The 19,230-nt window shown below is 49.6% G+C and overlaps 1 protein-coding gene and 1 long non-coding RNA gene across 5 annotated transcripts in view; one reads left to right on the top strand and one right to left on the bottom strand.

The window, feature by feature from the left end:
* BCOR (BCL6 corepressor) overlaps positions 1-19,230 on the top strand; it is a 189,360-nt gene that overhangs the window by 73,907 nt on the left and 96,223 nt on the right. The gene's annotated exons all lie outside the window — the stretch shown is intronic.
* Positions 690-19,222, bottom strand: LOC135051254 (uncharacterized). Of its 3 annotated transcripts, none has more exons than XR_010242135.1 (3): positions 18,859-19,196; positions 18,316-18,436; positions 690-1,181 (listed from the first exon to the last, which is right to left on the bottom strand). It is a non-coding gene; the product is annotated as an uncharacterized LOC135051254 (long non-coding RNA). The 3 variants fall into 3 exon arrangements; XR_010242136.1 differs by lacking the exon at positions 690-1,181 and adding an exon at positions 14,747-15,162; XR_010242134.1 differs by lacking the exon at positions 690-1,181 and having other exon boundaries at positions 17,802-18,436; positions 18,859-19,222.

Here is a 19,230-nt window from a genome sequence, read left to right as displayed (position 1 = left end):
ACCGCGGAGAAGTGTCTGACTTCTCCAGTGGCAACCCCGCTCCGTGCCTGAATCGCATCACTATACTTTTGTATGGCGAGTGCAATTCATGTAGGAATTTCACTTCGCAAAACCCCTTCGCCATATCAGGATGGAGTAGGGAGGCTTGTTACAGGAGAAGTGGAGTGAAGACGCCTTTCTTCTGCCTTTTGCCCGCCCCCTTCTGTGACAGCAGCCAATCAGAGGAGCCCAAGGCATATGCATATGCCGGGTCTCCTCATGACTGCCCACTTGCCCCCAGCCACTCCGCCGCTGAGGTGACCCAACATATACATATGTCGGGTCACCTCCTTCTTACTGCCCGCTGCCCCTCGCACCACTCCTACCGTCACCGCTGAAATGTCATGACAACACGGAGGAGGAGGATGCCGGCGCATGCGCAGATGCCTGGAAAATCAAGCACAGGATCAAAGTCCGCATGCGCGGGACGAACTGCACCAACATTCCGCGGTAACACCAGGGAAGGCGGCATCGTGAGAGATCAAGATACCGGATTGCATCGGGACCCATGCCAGCCTTAATGAATTGCGGTAAGTATGTGAAAAAAACACTGTCATAAGAATGCGATGTTTGGTGATAAGAAAAAAAAAACATCGCATTCTTACATGAATAGACCCCTTAGGGAGAAATAGAAATAGAGCAATGAGATGATTAAGAGGGGGATAAAAATCCAGGAAGCGCAATAGACAGATAAGGATGGAATGAAAGATGGGAAGAGACAGCATGAAGAGAGTGATAAAATAAGAGGAGAGAGGGAAAATGGAGTGAAAGCTCTGAAAACAGAAAAGAAAAACCCCAGCTTGCAACACAAGCAGGTGTACATAACAAAGGGGCCACACAACATGTGTGTGTGTTTATATGTGTGTATATATTATATGGGATCTGGCCAGGATCCTGGCATTAGGTTCAGACTGTGGGGGAAAAGTTAGGGTTAGGCTGCAGGGGAGGTAGGGTTAGGTTTAAGCTATGGGGAGTGGAGGTTAGGGTCAGGCTGCGGGGAGAGAGAGGGTTAAGGTCAGGGTCAGGCTGCGGGGGGGGGGGGGATGGGGGAGGTAGGGTCAGGCTGCAGGTAAGTAGATGTTGGGATCCTGAGCATCTGGATGCCGCTGTCTGTTTTCTGACTGCCAAGCGCCGGTATCTGGCTATATTGACATAAAAAACAAAATCAAGGTGGCGCCACATAGAGCATTAAAAGTTATAACATTTTATTACAGCAATCACATCAGGAACTAACAATTAGCATGTGTACCAACGATGGCGGGTTATACACTGCAGGTATACATGTATAATGGATTTCTCCAGCAAAACACCAAGTTCATCCACAGAGTCTTTCAGACCATGGACATCACAATGCCAAGCTATTACCCTACGGGTTTCGTCACATAGACTTCGTGAGCCCTTTGGCAAAGTGTATTATTTATTAACAGTTTCTTATATAGCGCAGCAAATTCCGTTGCACTTTACAATTGAAGTTTATGTGACAAAATGCGTAGGGGCGTGGCTTGGCCTCTGTTGCAAGAGTGCAGCTATGGGATATATTTACTAAACTAGATTTTAAAAGCTGCTGATTGTCAGTGGTTTTGCCTGCAGGATTTAAAGTGTAGGCATATTTTGCATTTAAGTTTATTACGGTTTTAAGTTCTGCAAAAAAACTGCAGTCAACCATCAGCTTTAAAAACCTAGCTTTAGTAAATATAGCCATACCTGTTAAATATTTGAGCACTTTAAACATTGGGCCTAAATAAGGGTTTGGGTATGTGCTAACTTTGGGGTAGCCAACCCTGGTCCTCGAGAGCTACCAACAGTTAACGTTTTCCAGTTCTCCTTACAGAATCACAAGTGAAGTAATTAGCACCACCTATTTTAAAATGTGTCAGTAACTAATGAGTACACCTGTGCTCCTGCCTGCTGGGTGGTCTGGAAAACGTGAATTGGTAGCTCTCGAGGACCAGGGCTGGCTACCCCTGTGCTAACTGCTGTGACCTGGCTCTAATATCCGTCCTTGAATGGGCCTAGCCTTCTCCACAATCAATCATCCAGGCTTGAACCTTCCCAGGTCCATTATTTGTTAGCAAGAAGCCTAGAGCATCCTGCCCGCTTGTAGATGGTCTCAAGCTTTCGTCAGGTGGTACCCCTTTATGTAAAAGAAAACACAACAATGTACACTGACTTAGAGCCACACAAAATTGTTATTCTTAGCATTCTAGTACCAACAGCGTCACAGAAACATCTATTAGATGGTAATAATATGGAGTTAATCTAGATCTAGAGAGACAGAGCAGGCTTGGAATGGCAATTAAACCAAGAATATACTTACCACACACTGTCTAGCACACAGCACCCTGCTGACAGTGGCAGTGGCACACAGCAAACCACTGCCCCTACATGGTCATGTGCTTTGTTCAGCACTTGATTCATTAAGACTGGGGCAGACTTTACAAGCAATCTAAAATCCTCACTATACAGCAGTGCTTTACGGTGAGGGTATTAGATTGATTGTACAGTCTACCGCAGTCTGGATGAATAGAGTGCAAAGCTTGTAGGAGGACAAAGTGCTTGCACTGCTGTGAGGCAATCGTGGCTGGAGGTTTGGAGGAGCAACTGGCCGAGGGAGCCAGGCGGAGTTGTCGGCGCCACCCTCAATTCCGGTGCCCGTTCTCATGACCTCTTAGCCCCCCATCTCTGCTGCACCTCTGCTTTTAGGTTACTTTAAACAGGCCAGATATATCTGAATTTTAGATTTTACCTGTAACATTTGCAGTACCCTGGCACCGAGTATCTTTGCATTTAAAGTTTTGAAGCTGTCCTTCTTATCAAAGTGGTTTATTTAACAAAAATTATGATCCATAGTCAGTGGTTCATCTATAATGGGGTATATTCAATTGACATCGAAAGCTGCCGTCTGTCGAAAAGACGGCAGTTTTCGACTTTTTTTCTCTGACGTCCTAGTGGATGCTGGGGACTCCGTAAGGACCATGGGGAATAGACGGGCTCCGCAGGAGACTGGGCACTCTATAAGAAAGATTTGGTACTATCTGGTGTGCACTGGCTCCTCCCTCTATGCCCCTCCTCCAGACCTCAGTTAGATTTCTGTGCCCGGCCGAGCTGGATGCACACTAGGGGCTCTCCTGAGCTCCTAGAAAGAAAGTATATGTTGGGTTTTTTATTTTACAGTGAGACCTGCTGGCAACAGGCTCTCTGAAACGAGGGACTAAGGGGAGAAGAAGCGAACCTACCTGCTTGCAGCTAGCTTGGGCTTCTTAGGCTACTGGACACCATTAGCTCCAGAGGGATCGACCGCAGGACCCGTCCTTGGTGTTCGTTCCCGGAGCCGCGCCGCCGTCCCCCTTACAGAGCCAGAAGCAAGAAGATGGTCCGGAAAATCGGCGGCAGAAGACTTCAGTCTTCACCAAGGTAGCGCACAGCACTGCAGCTGTGCGCCATTGCTCATCATACACACTTCACACTCCGGTCACTGAGGGTGCAGGGTGCTGGGGGGGGCGCCCTGAGCAGCAATAAAATCACCTTGGCTGGCAAAATAATCACAATATATAGCCCCAGAGGCTATATATGTGGTAATTACCCCTGCCAGAATACAGAAAATAGCGGGAGAAAAGTCAGCCGAAAAAGGGGCGGAGCCATCTCCCTCAGCACACTGGCACCATTTCTCCCTCACAGTTCCGCTGGAAGGAAGCTCCCTGACTCTCCCCTGCAGTCTACACTACAGAAAAAGGTAAAAAAGAGAGGGGGGGGGGGCACTAAATTTAGGCGCAGTAAATATTATAGCAGCTATAGGGGATATAATTCAGTTAGTCCCTGCATTATATAGCGCTCTGGTGTGTGCTGGCCTACTCTCTCTCTGTCTCCCCAAAGGGCTTTTGTGGGGTCCTGTCTCCTTTAAGAGCATTCCCTGTGTGTGTGCGGTGTGTCGGTACGGCTGTGTCGACATGTTTGATGAGGAGGCTTATGTGGAGGCGGAGCAGATGCCTATAAATGTGATGTCACCCCCTGCGGGGCAGACACCTGAGTGGATGGACTTATGGAAGGAATTACGTGCAAGTGTCGACTCCTTACATAAAAAATTTGACGACATGCCAAATGCGAGACAGCCGGCTTCTCAGCTCGTGCCTGCCCAGACAATTCAAAGGCCATCAGGGGCTCTGAAACGCCCACTACCTCAGATGGCAGACACAGATGTCGACACGGATACTGATACCAGTGTCGACGACGATGAGTCAAATTTAATGTCCACTAGGGCCATTCGTTGCATGATTGAGGCAATGAAAGAGGTATTACACATTTCTGATATAAACCCAGGTACCTCAAAAAAGGGTATTATGTTTGGGGAGAAAAAACTACCAATAGTTTTTCCCCCATCTGAAGAATTAAATGAAGTGTGTGAAGAAGCGTGGGCTTTCCCCGATAAAAAATTGGTGATTTCAAAAAAATTACTAATGGCGTTCCCTTTCTCGCCAGAGGATAGGTCACGTTGGGAAACTCCCCCTAGGGTGGATAAAGCGCTCACACGTTTGTCTAAAAAGGTGGCACTACCGTCTCCGGATACGGCCGCCCTAAAGGAACCTGCTGATAGAAAGCAGGAGGCTATCCTAAAGTCTATATATACACACTGGTGTTATACTGAGACCAGCTATTGCTTCAGCGTGGATGTGCAGTGCTGCTGCTGCTTGGTCAGATTCCCTGTCGGAAAATATTGATACCCTAGACAGGGACACTATATTGCTAACCGTAGAGCATATAAAAGACTCAGTCTTGTACATGAGAGATGCACAGAGGGAGATCTGCCGGCTGGCATCTAGAATAATAGGCCCTACACACATGCCGATCTTTCTGCACGATATGAACGATCTCGTTCATTAATGAACGAGATAACGTTCATATCGTGCAGTGTGGAGTCACCAGCGATGAACGATGCGCGGCCCCGCGCTCGTTCATCGCTGGGGACATGTCGGCTGTGCATGCAGGCCAATATGGACGAGATCGTCCATATTTGCCTGCAAGTCTACGGAGCCGGGTGACGGGGGGAGTGAAGAAACTTCACTCCCCCCGTCACTGCCCCCCCGCCGCCGGGTCGCCCGTCGGCTGTATCGGCCGTCGGGCACCTCGGCGGCACCTCGCTAAATGTGTAGGGCCCTTTTGTGCATTGTCCATTTCTGCTAGGAGAGGCTTATGGACTCTGCAGTGGACAGGGGATGCAGATTCTAAAAGGCACATGGAAGTTTTGCCTTATAAGGGTGAGGAGTTATTCGGGGATGGTCTCTCAGACCTTGTTTCCACAGCAACAGCTGGGAAGTCAGCATTTTTGCCCCATGTCCCCTCACAGCCTAAGAAAGCGCCGTATTATCAGGTACAGTCCTTTCGACCCCAGAAAAACAGGCGGGGAAAAGGCGGGTCCTTTCTGTCTAGAGGCAGAGGAAGGGGAAAAAAGCTGCAACACGCAGCAGGTTCCCAGGAACAGAAGTCCTCCCCCGCTTCTTCCAAATCCGCCGCATGACGGTGGGGCTCCACAGGCGGAGCCAGGTGCGGTGGGGGGCCGCCTCAAAAATTTCAGCGATCAGTGGCTTCGCTCACGGGTGGATCCCTGGATCCTTCAAGTAGTATCTCAGGGGTACAAGCTGGAATTCGAGGCGCCTCCCCCCCGCCGTTTCCTCAAATCGGCCTTACCGACAACTCCCTCGGGCAGGGAGGCTGTACTAGAGGCAATTCACAAGCTGTATTCCCAGCAGGTGATAGTCAAGGTACCCCTACTTCAACAAGGACGGGGTTACTATTCCACACTGTTTGTGGTACCGAAACCGGACGGTTCGGTGAGACCCATTTTAAATTTGAAATCCTTGAACACATAAGGGGGGTACACACGGAGAGATCCGTGCTTAAAATCTAAGCAATCTTGCTAGATTGCTTAGATTTTAAAGCACGGATCTGCCGTGTGTATGCCCCCCAGCGATAGCGATGCGCGGCCCCGCGCATCGCTATCGCCGGTGCTAGATTGAGCCTGCATGCAGGCTCAATCTAGCGGGTCGCTCACTTCACCGTTGTGTGAAGTGAGCGGCTCCCCGTCGGCTTTCCCCCTCGCTCAGCACATCGCGCTGTGCTGAGCGGGGAGAGAGATGTGTGCTGAGCGGTCTGTGTTAAGATCGCTCAGCACACATCTCTCCCGTGAGTACCCCCCTATACATAAAAAGATTCAAGTTCAAGATGGAATCGCTCAGGGCGGTTATTGCAAGCCTGGACGAGGGGGATTACATGGTATCCCTGGACATCAAGGATGCTTACCTGCATGTCCCAATTTACCTTCCTCACCAGGAGTACCTCAGATTTGTGGTACAGGATTGCCATTACCAATTCCAGACACTACCGTTTGGACTGTCCACGGCACCGAGGGTGCCAAGGTAATGGCAGAAATTATGATACTCCTTCGAAAAAAGGGAGTTTTAATTATTCCGTACTTGGACGATCTCCTAATAAAGGCGAGGTCCAGGGAGCAGTTACTGGTCGGAGTAGCACTATCTCGGGAAGTGCTACAACAGCATGGCTGGATTCTAAACATTCCAAAGTCACAACTGGTTCCTTCCACACGCTTACTGTTCCTGGAGATGATTCTGGACACAGAACAGAAAAAAGTGTTTCTCCCGCAGGAGAAAGCCAAGGAGCTGTCATCTCTAGTCAGAGACCTCCTAAAACCAAAACGGGTATCGGTGCATCACTGCACACGAGTCCTGGGAAAAATGGTGGCTTCATACGAAGCAATTCCATTCGGCAGGTTCCATGCAAGGACCTTCCAGTGGGACCTCTTGGACAAGTGGTCAGGATCGCATCTTCAGATGCATCAACTGATAACCCTGTCTCCAAGGACCAGGGTGTCTCTACTGTGGTGGCTGCAGAGTGCTCATCTTCTAGAGGGCCGCAGATTCGGCATACAGGACTGGGTCCTGGTGACCACGGATGCCAGCCTTCGAGGCTGGGGCGCAGTCACACAGGGAAGAAATTTCCAGGGACTTTGGTCAAGTCAGGAGTCGTCCCTACACATAAATATTCTGGAACTGAGGGCCATTTACAATGCCCTAAGTCAGGCAAGGCCCCTGCTTCAAAACCAGCCGGTTCTGATCCAATCAGACAACATCACGGCAGTCGCCCATGTAAGCCGACAGGGCGGCACAAGAAGCAGGATGGCGATGGCAGAAGCCACAAGGATTCTCCGATGGGCGGAAAATCACGTACTAGCACTGTCAGCAGTGTTCATTCCGGGAGTGGACAACTGGGAAGCAGACTTCCTCAGCAGACACGACCTACACCCGGGAGAGTGGGGACTTCATCCAGAAGTCTTCCTACTGTTGGTAAACCGTTGGGAAAGGCCACAGGTGGACATGATGGCGTCCCGCCTCAACAAAAAGCTAAAGAGATATTGCGCCAGGTCAAGGGACCCTCAGGCGATAGCTGTGGACGCTCTAGTGACACCGTGGGTGTACCAGTCGGATTATGTGTTCCCTCCTCTGCCTCTCATACCAAAGGTACTGAGAATAATAAGAAGGCGAGGAGTAAGAACGATACTCGTGGTTCCGGATTGGCCAAGAAGAGCTTGGTACCCAGAACTTCAACAAATGTTATCAGAGGACCCATGGCCTCTACCGCTCAGACAGGATCTGCTACAGCAGGGGCCCTGTCTGTTCCAAGACTTACCGCGGCTGCGTTTGACGGCATGGCGGTTGAATTCCGGATCCTAAAGGAAAAGGGCATTCCGGAGGAAGTCATTCCTACGCTGATAAAAGCCAGGAAAGAAGTAACCGCAAACCATTATCACCGCATTTGGCGAAAATATGTTGCGTGGTGTGAGGCCAGGAAGGCCCCTACAGAGGAATTTCAGCTGGGTCATTTTCTGCACTTCCTACAGTCGGGAGTGACTATGGGCCTAAAATTGGGTTCCATTAAGGTCCAGATTTCGGCTCTGTCGATTTTCTTCCAGAAAGAACTGGCTTCACTGCCTGAAGTTCAGACTTTTGTAAAGGGAGTGCTTCATATTCAGCCCCCTTTTGTGCCTCCTGTGGCACCTTGGGATCTCAATGTGGTGTTGAGTTTCCTAAAATCACATTGGTTTGAACCACTTAAAACTGTGGATCTGAAATATCTCACGTGGAAAGTGGTCATGTTATTGGCCTTGGCTTCGGCCAGGCGTGTGTCAGAATTGGCGGCTTTGTCATGTAAAAGCCCTTATCTGATTTTCCATATGGATAGGGCAGAATTGAGGACTCGTCCCCAGTTTCTCCCTAAGGTGGTGTCAGCTTTTCACTTGAACCAACCTATTGTGGTGCCTGCGGCTACTAGGGACTTGGAGGATTCCAAGTTACTGGACGTAGTCAGGGCCTTGAAAATTTATGTTTCCAGGACGGCTGGAGTCAGGAAAACTGACTCGCTTTTTATCCTGTATGCACCCAACAAAATAGGTGCTCCTGCTTCTAAGCAGACTATTGCTCGCTGGATTTGTAGCACAATTCAGCTGGCGCATTCTGCGGCTGGATTGCCGCATCCTAAATCAGTGAAAGCCCATTCCACGAGGAAGGTGGGCTCATCTTGGGCGGCTGCCCGAGGGGTCTCGGCTTTACAACTTTGCCGAGCTGCAACTTGGTCAGGGGCAAACACGTTTGCTAAATTCTACAAATTTGATACCCTGGCTGAGGAGGACCTTGAGTTCTCTCATTCGGTGCTGCAGAGTCATCCGCACTCTCCCGCCCGTTTGGGAGCTTTGGTATAATCCCCATGGTCCTTACGGAGTCCCCAGCATCCACTAGGACGTCAGAGAAAATAAGAATTTACTCACCGGTAATTCTATTTCTCGTAGTCCGTAGTGGATGCTGGGCGCCCATCCCAAGTGCGGATTGTCTGCAATACTTGTATATAGTTATTGCCTAACTAAAGGGTTATTGTTGAGCCATCTGTTGAGAGGCTCAGTTATATTTCATACTGATAACTGGGTATAATATCACGAGTTATACGGTGTGATTGGTGTGGCTGGTATGAGTCTTACCCGGGATTCAAAATCCTTCCTTATTGTGTCAGCTCTTCCGGGCACAGTATCCTAACTGAGGTCTGGAGGAGGGGCATAGAGGGAGGAGCCAGTGCACACCAGATAGTACCAAATCTTTCTTAGAGTGTGCCCAGTCTCCTGTGGAGCCCGTCTATTCCCCATGGTCCTTACGGAGTCCCCAGCATCCACTACGGACTACGAGAAATAGAATTACCGGTGAGTAAATTCTTATTTTTTAGGTCGGAAGGGGTTCCAACCTATATAATATTTTCGACAAGTTGAGAAATTCGACTTGTCGAAAAGCACGTGGATCGGCGGTATAGCTGCCAAGCCACGTGCTTGTGTCGTGTCAGTTTTGGCCCCCTTTTTGACCATCTCAGTTCGACATAAAAAAATGTTGGACTGAGATGAGGGACCATAGTGGAGGACAGGGGGGAGAGCAGTGCTGGAGGATGTATCACAGCCGCCGCTCACATCAGCGTCCACCTGGTTCCAGCAAGCGAGATCTCACTTGCAGGAGCCGGGTAGACGCTGCCTGCTCTCCCCTGTCTGCCCGCGGCTCTCCCCGTCTCCCCCCTCCCCCGCATCTCAATTCGACTTTTTTAAAAGTCGAATTTAAATGTCATTTGAATAGCCCAGGTCGGATCCATTTTCCCCCGCCGCAGTGATCAGCCTCTCCTGTCCTCCCCAACCCCAGTAATCCGCCTCTCCAGTCTTTCCCGCGCCGCAGTGATCAGCCTCTCCTGTCCTCCCCAACCCCAGTAATCCGCCTCTCCAGTCTTTCCCGCGCCGCAGTGATCAGCCTCTCCTGTCCTCCCCAACCCCAGTGATCAGGCTCTCCAGTCCTCCCCAACCCCAGTGATCAGCCTCTCCAGTCCTCCCCAACCCCAGTGATCAGCCTCTCCAGTTCTGCACCCGCCGCAGTGATCAGCCTCTCCTGTCCTCCCCCACCGCAGTGATCAGGCTCTCCAGTCCTCCCCAACCCCAGTGATCAGGCTCTCCAGTCCTCCCCAACCCCAGTGATCAGCCTCTCCTGTCCTCCCCAACCCCAGTGATCAGGCTCTCCAGTCGTCCCCAACCCCAGTGATCAGCCTCTCCAGTCTTTCCCCCGCCGCAGTGATCAGTCTCTCCAGTCCTCCCCAACCCCAGTGATCAGGCTCTCCAGTCCTCCCCAACCCCAGTGATCAGGCTCTCCAGTCCTCCCCAACCCCAGTAATCAGCCTCTCCAGTCTTTCCTGCGCCGCAGTGATCAGCCTCTCCTGTCCTCCCCAACCCCAGTGATCAGGCTCTCCAGTCGTCCCCAACCCCAGTGATCAACCTCTCCAGTCTTTCCCCCGCCGCAGTGATCAGCCTCTCCTGTCCTCCCCAACCCCAGTAATCAGCCTCTCCAGTCTTTCCCGCGCCGCAGTGATCAGCCTCTCCTGTCCTCCACAACCCCAGTGATCAGGCTATCCAGTCCTCCCCAACCCCAGTGATCAGCCTCTCCAGTCCTGCCCCCGCCGCAGTGATCAGCCTCTCCTGTCCTCCCCCGCCGCAGTGATCAGCCTCTCCTGTCCTCCACCCCAGTGATCTGGCTCTCCAGTCCTCCCCAACCCCAGTGATCAGGCTCTCCAGTCCTCCCCAACCCTAGTGATCAGGCTCTCCAGTCATCCCCAACCCCAGTGATCAACCTCTCCAGTCTTTCCTCCGCCGCAGTGATCAGCCTCTCCTGTCCTCCCCCACCGCAGTGATCAGGCTCTCCAGTCCTCCCCAACCCCAGTGATCAGGCTCTCCAGTCCTCCCCAACCCCAGTGATCAGCCTCTCCTGTCCTCCCCCACCGCAGTGATCAGGCTCTCCAGTCCTCCCCAACCCCAGTGATCAGGCTCTCCAGTCCTCCCCAACCCCAGTGATCAGCCTCTCCTGTCCTCCCCCACCGCAGTGATCAGCTTCTCCAGAGCACAGACTAGTTAAAGTGAGACGAGGAGCAGCAGCAGCACAGTGAGGATCACCCCGGGCTGATCGCTGAGTGTCACACAGCCGGGCTCATCACTATATACACTGCATTATACAGAGCTGCATCTATTATCTGCCTCCCACAGCTGCCGGGCTGACATGCGACCAGCGGGTAGATGCTGCGGCTGCGGCATTGTGTAATAGTGCTGCTGGCTGGGTGCTCTTCTGTGGTGGCTGCTGCTTAGGGCCAGACCCTCCTCCTCCAGTGTCCTTTGTTGCTGTATGATGGGGGCCACACTGTGGCTGAGGCTCAGGTTGCTGTGCTGGGGAGATGTCTGCACAAATAATGCAGTTGCAATAATGCAACCCCAGTGATCAGGCTCTCCAGTCGTCCCCAACCCCAGTGATCAGCCTCTCCAGTCTTTCCCCCGCCGCAGTGATCAGCCTCTCCTGTCCTCCCCAACCCCAGTAATCAGCCTCTCCAGTCTTACCCGCACCGCAGTGATCAGCCTCTCCTGTCCTCCCCAACCCCAGTGATCAGGCTCTCCAGTCCTCCCCAACCCCAGTGATCAGCCTCTCCAGTCCTGCCCCCGCCGCAGTGATCAGCCTCTCCTGTCCTCCACCCCAGTGATCTGGCTCTCCAGTCCTCCCCAACCCCAGTGATCAGGCTCTCCAGTCCTCCCCAACCCCAGTGATCAACCTCTCCAGTCTTTCCTCCGCCGCAGTGATCAGCCTCTCCTGTCCTCCCCCACCGCAGTGATCAGGCTCTCCAGTCATCCCCAACCCCAGTGATCAACCTCTCCAGTCTTTCCTCCGCCGCAGTGATCAGCCTCTCCTGTCCTCCCCCACCGCAGTGATCAGGCTCTCCAGTCCTCCCCAACCCCAGTGATCAGGCTCTCCAGTCCTCCCCAACCCCAGTGATCAGGCTCTCCAGTCCTCCCCAACCCCAGTGATCAGGCTCTCCAGTCCTCCCCCACCGCAGTGATCAGCTTCTCCAGAGCACAGACTAGTTAAAGTGAGACGAGGAGCAGCAGCAGCACAGTGAGGATCACCCCGGGCTGATCGCTGAGTGTCACACAGCCGGGCTCATCACTATATACACTGCATTATACAGAGCTGCATCTATTATCTGCCTCCCACAGCTGCCGGGCTGACATGCGACCAGCGGGTAGATGCTGCGGCATTGTGTAATAGTGCTGCTGGCTGGGTGCTCTTCTGTGGTGGCTGCTGCTTAAGGCCAGACCCTCCTCCTCCAGTGTCCTTTGTTGCTGTATGATGGAGGCCACACTGTGGCTGAGGCTCAGGTTGCTGTGCTGGGGAGATGTCTGCACAAATAATGCCTGAGGTCTCCTTATCATGTCACACACTTGTTATATCACATCCCCATCCTGTTACTTTGTGGAAGTTATTACTCTACAGTGCTCAAAGCCTGGAACTGTCAGTAGAATTTAGAATGTACATAACTAATTCCATATCTGTCAATAAGAAATTATTTTGTAAGTATTTGTAAATGTGCTTCATATAAGGATAAATATTTCTCTGCCTTTGAAAATGACAATATAATACACAAGTTGGGGGGGGAGGGGGTTGTAGAGGAGGGAGAAAAGGCAGCAGCATTGGGAGCATGATGGCAAAGGAGGGGGGCACTGACAGATTAATCACCCAGTGCCTCTCCCCCGTCACCCACCGTCTCTCCCTGCCACCCCCAAAGCCTTCAAAGGGTTATAAACGTAACATTCACGTGAATGTCTTAAACACATACAGGACCCGAGGTCCGAAAGGCGCTTGTCCTTTCGATGTGTAAAAAAAAAATGAAGTTATCACTTTAGTGGTCATTTATGTTTTGTACCTCCGCAGCGCTCCTATGCATACAAGGACATGCTGCACGCATGTTTAGTAGCCATTCTCCTGTAACTTGATGGGGTCCGTCCCAGAGCAAAATAGTTTAAGAACCCCTGATGTAGCCAATTACCATAAATATGGCGCTTTCTCCAGAGCTCCAAAATGGTGCCAGAAATGTGTACATGCAAAAGATTGAGACAGTCCGCGCTTGCACCAAAGGTGGGTGGGGATCACGGACAGCTGCATATAGTCCCCCTCCCGCCTTAAAGCGCGGCGGTCCATAGCAACCAATCAGTGATCTTTTTCAAAACTGCATTGGAAAATAGACACCAATAAACGACAGTCGGCAACCTGAAGACCACCCCAATAAACTGGTCACATACAGTTTGTCCATTCGGTCAAATTACATTTTATTAAATACTCCTACAATTTGGGGAGTTTTGAACCTGTGCAGAAACCTTCATTATCACATATCTAAATGTATGTTTTCATAGTTTCCCCTGAAAGGTACTTCCAAATCCCACTGCCAGGATCAGTCCCCATAGAATTCCACAATGTGAGCATGTTTTTCTAGCTTATGAGACGCTGCCTGTCGTAATTTTACTCAATGACAGTAAATAGGAGAGAGAAAAATCACCATTAATACAATATGTTCTACCACATGGACACACACTGCATTGTTCGTTATGTACTAAGGCACTTGGAGAAACAGACACAGGCCACTTCCATTAAGCACCATTATTTGCAGCTTAGCGAGATTAGGTAATTGTACTTGAAGCCAACTTCATTGCATTAACCCCTTCAGTGCAAAAAGAACATGAACTACACTCCTGAGTCTTGCTGTGCCAATGACAGGCTCAAAGCACAATATAATTTATAGGATCACCAGATGGCTCCAGTTATACGGCATGGGCTCAGACTATCCTAGGTTTTAAATTTCCGTCCCCAGGGCACTTCCTTTGGGAAAACACAGAATGCCAGCCCTGAGTTTCACTTATGCTAATACTGAGAAGACCACCTGGCCTCCAACCATCAGGAAGACCAGCACAACCAGGCCAGCATGGGTAGCAGCTCTTAGGAGCTCAACTCTGCAGTGTTCCCCCTCCCCGGAGAGCGTGAATTACAACAGTTCTTGCTGATCCTATCTGCCATACACTGAAGCAAAGCAGTCACTGTACTCCACACTACTTTTCTGCACAAGGGATTGTTGCAGTTTTAAATGGAGACATTTGTTCTGATAGCAGATAAACAACTATAATATTTTATATTTGCATATATAACTGGAGGAGCAGGCAGCAGAGGCTATAGTTTTTACAGTCACAAATGATCCACCAGGAAGCACTTGGCTGGAGAACAGACATGAGGTTGATGTGATTTAGCAAGATTGTGCTGGTTGGCAAGGCTGGTATCAATAACATTAAACCGAATCGACGACCAGATGACATTTTGGAAACGTGGAGTTGTTTGCCTGTACCTGAATATGTGGTCATCTGTGTATAGTGCAGGCTGATCAACTGATTTTAGATTATCAAGGACAGGCTGTCAGTCTGGGTTGTTTATGTCCCATATCAACTGATTCCTTCCAGGGAAAACTGCAGTGAGCTGAAGAAAACAGAGATGTTAAGGTGCAAGGACTCGCATGAATTAGGTTTGGGAGGACAAGACCACAACATGGCATGTTTAGGGGGGGGAACCTAGGATTACTTAAAGAATTACTAACATACCATGGTTTTATTTGTGTATATATTTTTGTTAACTTTTATCAATTTAGATGTTGTTGAGTTTACATTGTATGTTCTCCACTGTGGTAATTAAAGGCAGTTGCATAAAAGTTTCGGAATAGTGATTGTTTAATTTTATTCTTGATTGTTGGTTTAAGCCATACCTCTACTTCTAATGAATAAATGTACATATACCTTACCACATTGATGCAATACAAATAAAGTTCGGAATGACTATATAAGTCCTACACAAAATTTTATACCAATGAATTTTTGACCAGTATAAGTCACCCAAATCTAAAACCTTATAGAACATATTTGAAATAATGTCCCATCTATAGTTATAATACACATTGAAACTGTAGTTATAGTAATTATCAAGATGAGTAGCTGCACATAGCATGATGAACACCTATATGTAAGAGTAGGATCTTATTAGAACATAACTGGGACAGACTGTGTATCACAAACCGTGGCCTTGCGGAAGTCTCCCGTATAAGAGCGCCAGGAGGCGGAGTTGCTTGGACAGGCCTTCAGTCAGCCGGATTTGCCCATCAGACCTCCTTGCCTTTGCAAGAAGTCCACCCCTGGAACAGAACATATTTGAGGAAACGGTTGTGATGCACCAGAGTTAGGCAGAAAATGAAGCTATTAGGGGACTGTTCATCAATATGCCCATAGAAACCCTGCTACTTAGGTCTCCAGCTCACCACGAGTTGCAGTGTCAGATACCAAATTACCGGAGCAATTAAATGTTTTGGTATGAGGACAGCTGTTCCAAAAAGTAGCTTTACACTACTACACAGATGATTCTGATGCTAATTAGTAGCAGTGGTATTTTACACGGCCGTGTCTGACCTGGCAGGGTTAGTGCGCATTTGTGAACTCAGGGAGTGATTTAGGGGCAGATGTATTAAGCCTGGAGAAGTGATAAAGCAGTGATAAAGAAGTGATAAGTGGAAAGTGATAACGCATCAGCCAACCAGCTCCTGTCATTTTTCAAACCCGTAATGATTGGCTGTTACTTTATCACCTTCCACTTATCACTTCTCCAGGCTTCATACATCTGCCCCTTAGTGAGGATCCTTACTGCAATTCTCCGGTGTTAGGCTCCTGCACAGGACCCGTTTTGCAAATGTGCAGAACTGGTCCTGCGATCGCGGCGCATGTATGCAAACCCCTCTGCCTGATTGACAGGCAGAGGCATCTATGGGGAGGGGCGGGGGCAGCCGGCTTTCAGGAAAATGGAGGCGTATTGCCCCCGTTTTCTGGGTGTGGTGAGGCCAAGGACTGCATTGCAAGATGCAGTTAATTTGGCCACCAAGCCACACTGCAACATCAAGGCACCTCCTCCTGCATTTGCATTGCTACGGACTGCAAATACAAAGGTTTTGCATTTGCAATCCTCAATGTATCAGACCATCAGTCTTCCTGAAGATGGTATATGTGCCTGCAGTCTCTAATGTTATCAGAGTTTTATGATTGGAGATCCCATACTATGGTACGGGGAGTGAACGGTAAGCAGGATATATCAGCGATTCTCGTATGTTTGATCTACAGTCAATAGGTCCATTACATAATTTCTTCAAAAGTAGGTGAAAATCATGTTTTCACCTTCTTTAAGTTAAAGAATGATGAGTGGGACCCTTAATAACCATACCATTTAGTTGCCATCCAGAGCCGGCGCAAACCGCTCAGCAAAGGGATGCAAAGCAGGTAGGCGCCGGCCTGGAGAGGCGCTGTACCTGCTCTGCATCTCTGTTGAGCAGTAGCGCTGTACTCTGACTTACGAAGGAGCGGTACCGCGCCGGAGGAAGCAAGGCAGCGGCAGCCGCAATCACACAGTGAGTGAGCGAGCTCTGTGTTGCTGCTGGGAGTAGGGGCAGTGTGTGGGCGGGGCGGAAGATCGGGAACCAATAACGTCAGGGCAGGGGTGGGAATGGGAAGGAAGCCGCTGCTGTACAGAGACGTACTTTCAGAGGCAGGCTGACCCGGGCAAGGCAATGCGGAGGGGGAGAATCGGAGGTTAGTGCCTGTACAGTACCTGCGCTGCCCAGTGAGTGCGGGAGACGTGGAAGGCACTCCAATGGGCAGCCCACCACAGACACTAAGCGGCGCAGCTATACCTGGTCAACAGGCAGCACTAAATCGGTAGGGGGGGGGGGGGGAGTGGGGAGGGGGAGAGAGAGAGAGAACACTGAGGGGGAGGGGGGGGGCGACACTGGCTGGTAGAGAACACTGGGGTGGGGAGGTGACACTGAGGGTGGGAGGTGACACTGGGAGTGAACACTGAGGAGGGGAGGTGACACTGGCTGGCAGAGAACACTGGGGTGGGGAATATGGGAAGGCGCAAATTTATAGTTTGCATGAGGGCGCCGAACACCCTAGCACCGGCCCTGTTGCCATCACAAACTTATTTTATTCTATTACAATATTAGTACTAACAATTGAACTGGTCATTGACCTCGAATGGACCATGTTTGGAGTAAGACAATGAAAATAAATGAAGCCATCATTTAACTGGGATTACCTCTTCACCCCCACCCAGATAATGTGCAAGTTGAACGCGTGCTTCCATATTTCTGTAAAAATGTGTCCAGCACTCTGACATTCAATGTTCTTTTGTGATCTGCAAAAAGTGCAGTCACGTAGTATTTCTTCACATGTCCAGCTGGAGCATTTCAAGGTCATGCCCACATTAAATTCTTAATATAAGAGTGTGTTTTTAATGGACTGTTTAGCATTATGGAAAATGTAAAAGGTACATGGAGACTCTGGGGAACATGTCACATCAACGTCTAACCTATATCCACTTTAAGACCAACCAACCTTCACTTACAAGCATTCCCTGGTTGGGTTGTGGAATACCAGGCCACCATTTTATCTGGTCTAAATAGTAAAACTATGGCAAAGGCATGCTGGGATGTATAGTTCCACAGCAGCTGGAGTGTCACTGGTTGCCTAGAGAGCCCCATACACTACGACAATATGTCTGAGGCTGAAGTCAGATGTGATTTCCCTTGAAAGTTGCCCGGCAGCAGGATCGCATACTATACATCATATGCGGTCCTTTTGCATACGATGTATCGTATGCGATCCCAGCCATGCCTGTGGGGTCGGACATGATGTTTGGTGCAGCACAGGCACTCTAGGGGATCCGATCCGATGCTCACGGTAACGCGCATCGGATCGGAAACACCTCCAAAATGCCCGATTTCACCCGATATATCAGCCCGAATTCGGATGAAATAGGGAATTATAATTCTAGTGTATGGGGCCCTTTACACTGGTTTTAATCATGAGAGATGAGTCCTAAGGACTATATTATGTGTCACATTTGTGTTTTAGGAAAGTTGTGTTACACTTGCCAGGGAGAAATAAGGGTTGTGTCCTTGGGGAAAGCAGGCAATAAATACAGGATGCGTTCAATATCCCGACTGTCAGGATCCCAGCACTCAGCATACTGGCATCAGGATACCGACACCTATGTTCCCTCTTGTGGTGTCCACAACACCCCTGAAAGGAGAATAAATAGCGTAGCACGCGACCGTGCCTGCAGTGTGGCGATCATAGCATGCCCGCAAGGGGCTCTTTTTTACGTTTGCCCTGCTGCTACGTTACGTTCGCCCCATACTGCTGACCGCCGGGATGACGGGCACCGATATATCAATAACCCAATAAATACACCCCACCTCTCACCCACTATAACTTAAATAATATTGTTCCAGGATCTTGTTTACCTTTCACTTACGGGGAACTTTAAAATAAGGGAAATGTATTCAAGCTTTTGTGTTGGAAAACAATACAATAGTTATCAATGCATCTCTCCTGAGATAACCTGGGTTTCTTTCCATTTGCATCCTAAAAAAAAAAGAAAGAAAAAAAGACATATTAGTTTGCAACTGACCTATAAGGGCTCGCAGAGGAATCGTCGGCAAATCGCAGTGACATTTCTGCAATCGTGCACGGAGGACTCCTAATTAGGTGCATTAATCTGTGCACTGGCGTTGCTAATTGTGCCCCATTATTTTTACATTTCCGAATACATAAAATATATAGAGGGCTGAGAATACTCTTCACAGCATTCTGCTTGCACCTAGATTACGGAATGGAAATACCATGATGTATGTTCTACAGAATGGAAAGTGTAAGCAATAAGGATTTGAATTCATTTGCATTGCATTACCATGCAATTATTGTGCTACGGTACGGAACTTTGTATGCATGGCTGTTTGTGCTTTTGCTGGATGATTACGATCAGTAGTAACTAACAACATCCTCACCCTATTGTAGCGCCCACGCCTGTTCTGGGCTCTTGCCACGTGTAACCGGTTAGAACGACTCGCCCCGGGGTAACAGTCGCCGCGTGCACCGGTAATGGCAGCCCAGGAAGGGGTTACTGCTGGTACAGTAGCTGCTGGAGGACAGAGGAGCAAGTTTAATATCTCCTTGTGTACGTACGGCAGGCCGGCCATTTGCCGTATAATGAGATGTGCTTTCCTCCACTGCCTTATCCCCGGGGGATCTCTGTCCTGGTGATCTGAGCAGGGGAGGGGGTCGGAATAAAAAGGGTTGGGGGAGGGACTCCTAATCAATCAGCCGCTCTTGAGGCTGTTTCTTGCTAAACGAGGGAAACACAGCTTCTGTCAGGCACG

Source organism: Pseudophryne corroboree, chromosome 2 (genome assembly GCF_028390025.1).
Source record: "Pseudophryne corroboree isolate aPseCor3 chromosome 2, aPseCor3.hap2, whole genome shotgun sequence".
Lineage (NCBI taxonomy): Eukaryota > Metazoa > Chordata > Amphibia > Anura > Myobatrachidae > Pseudophryne > Pseudophryne corroboree.
The sequence above is the reverse complement of the archived record's forward strand: the minus strand, read 5'-3'. Positions and strand labels throughout refer to the sequence as shown.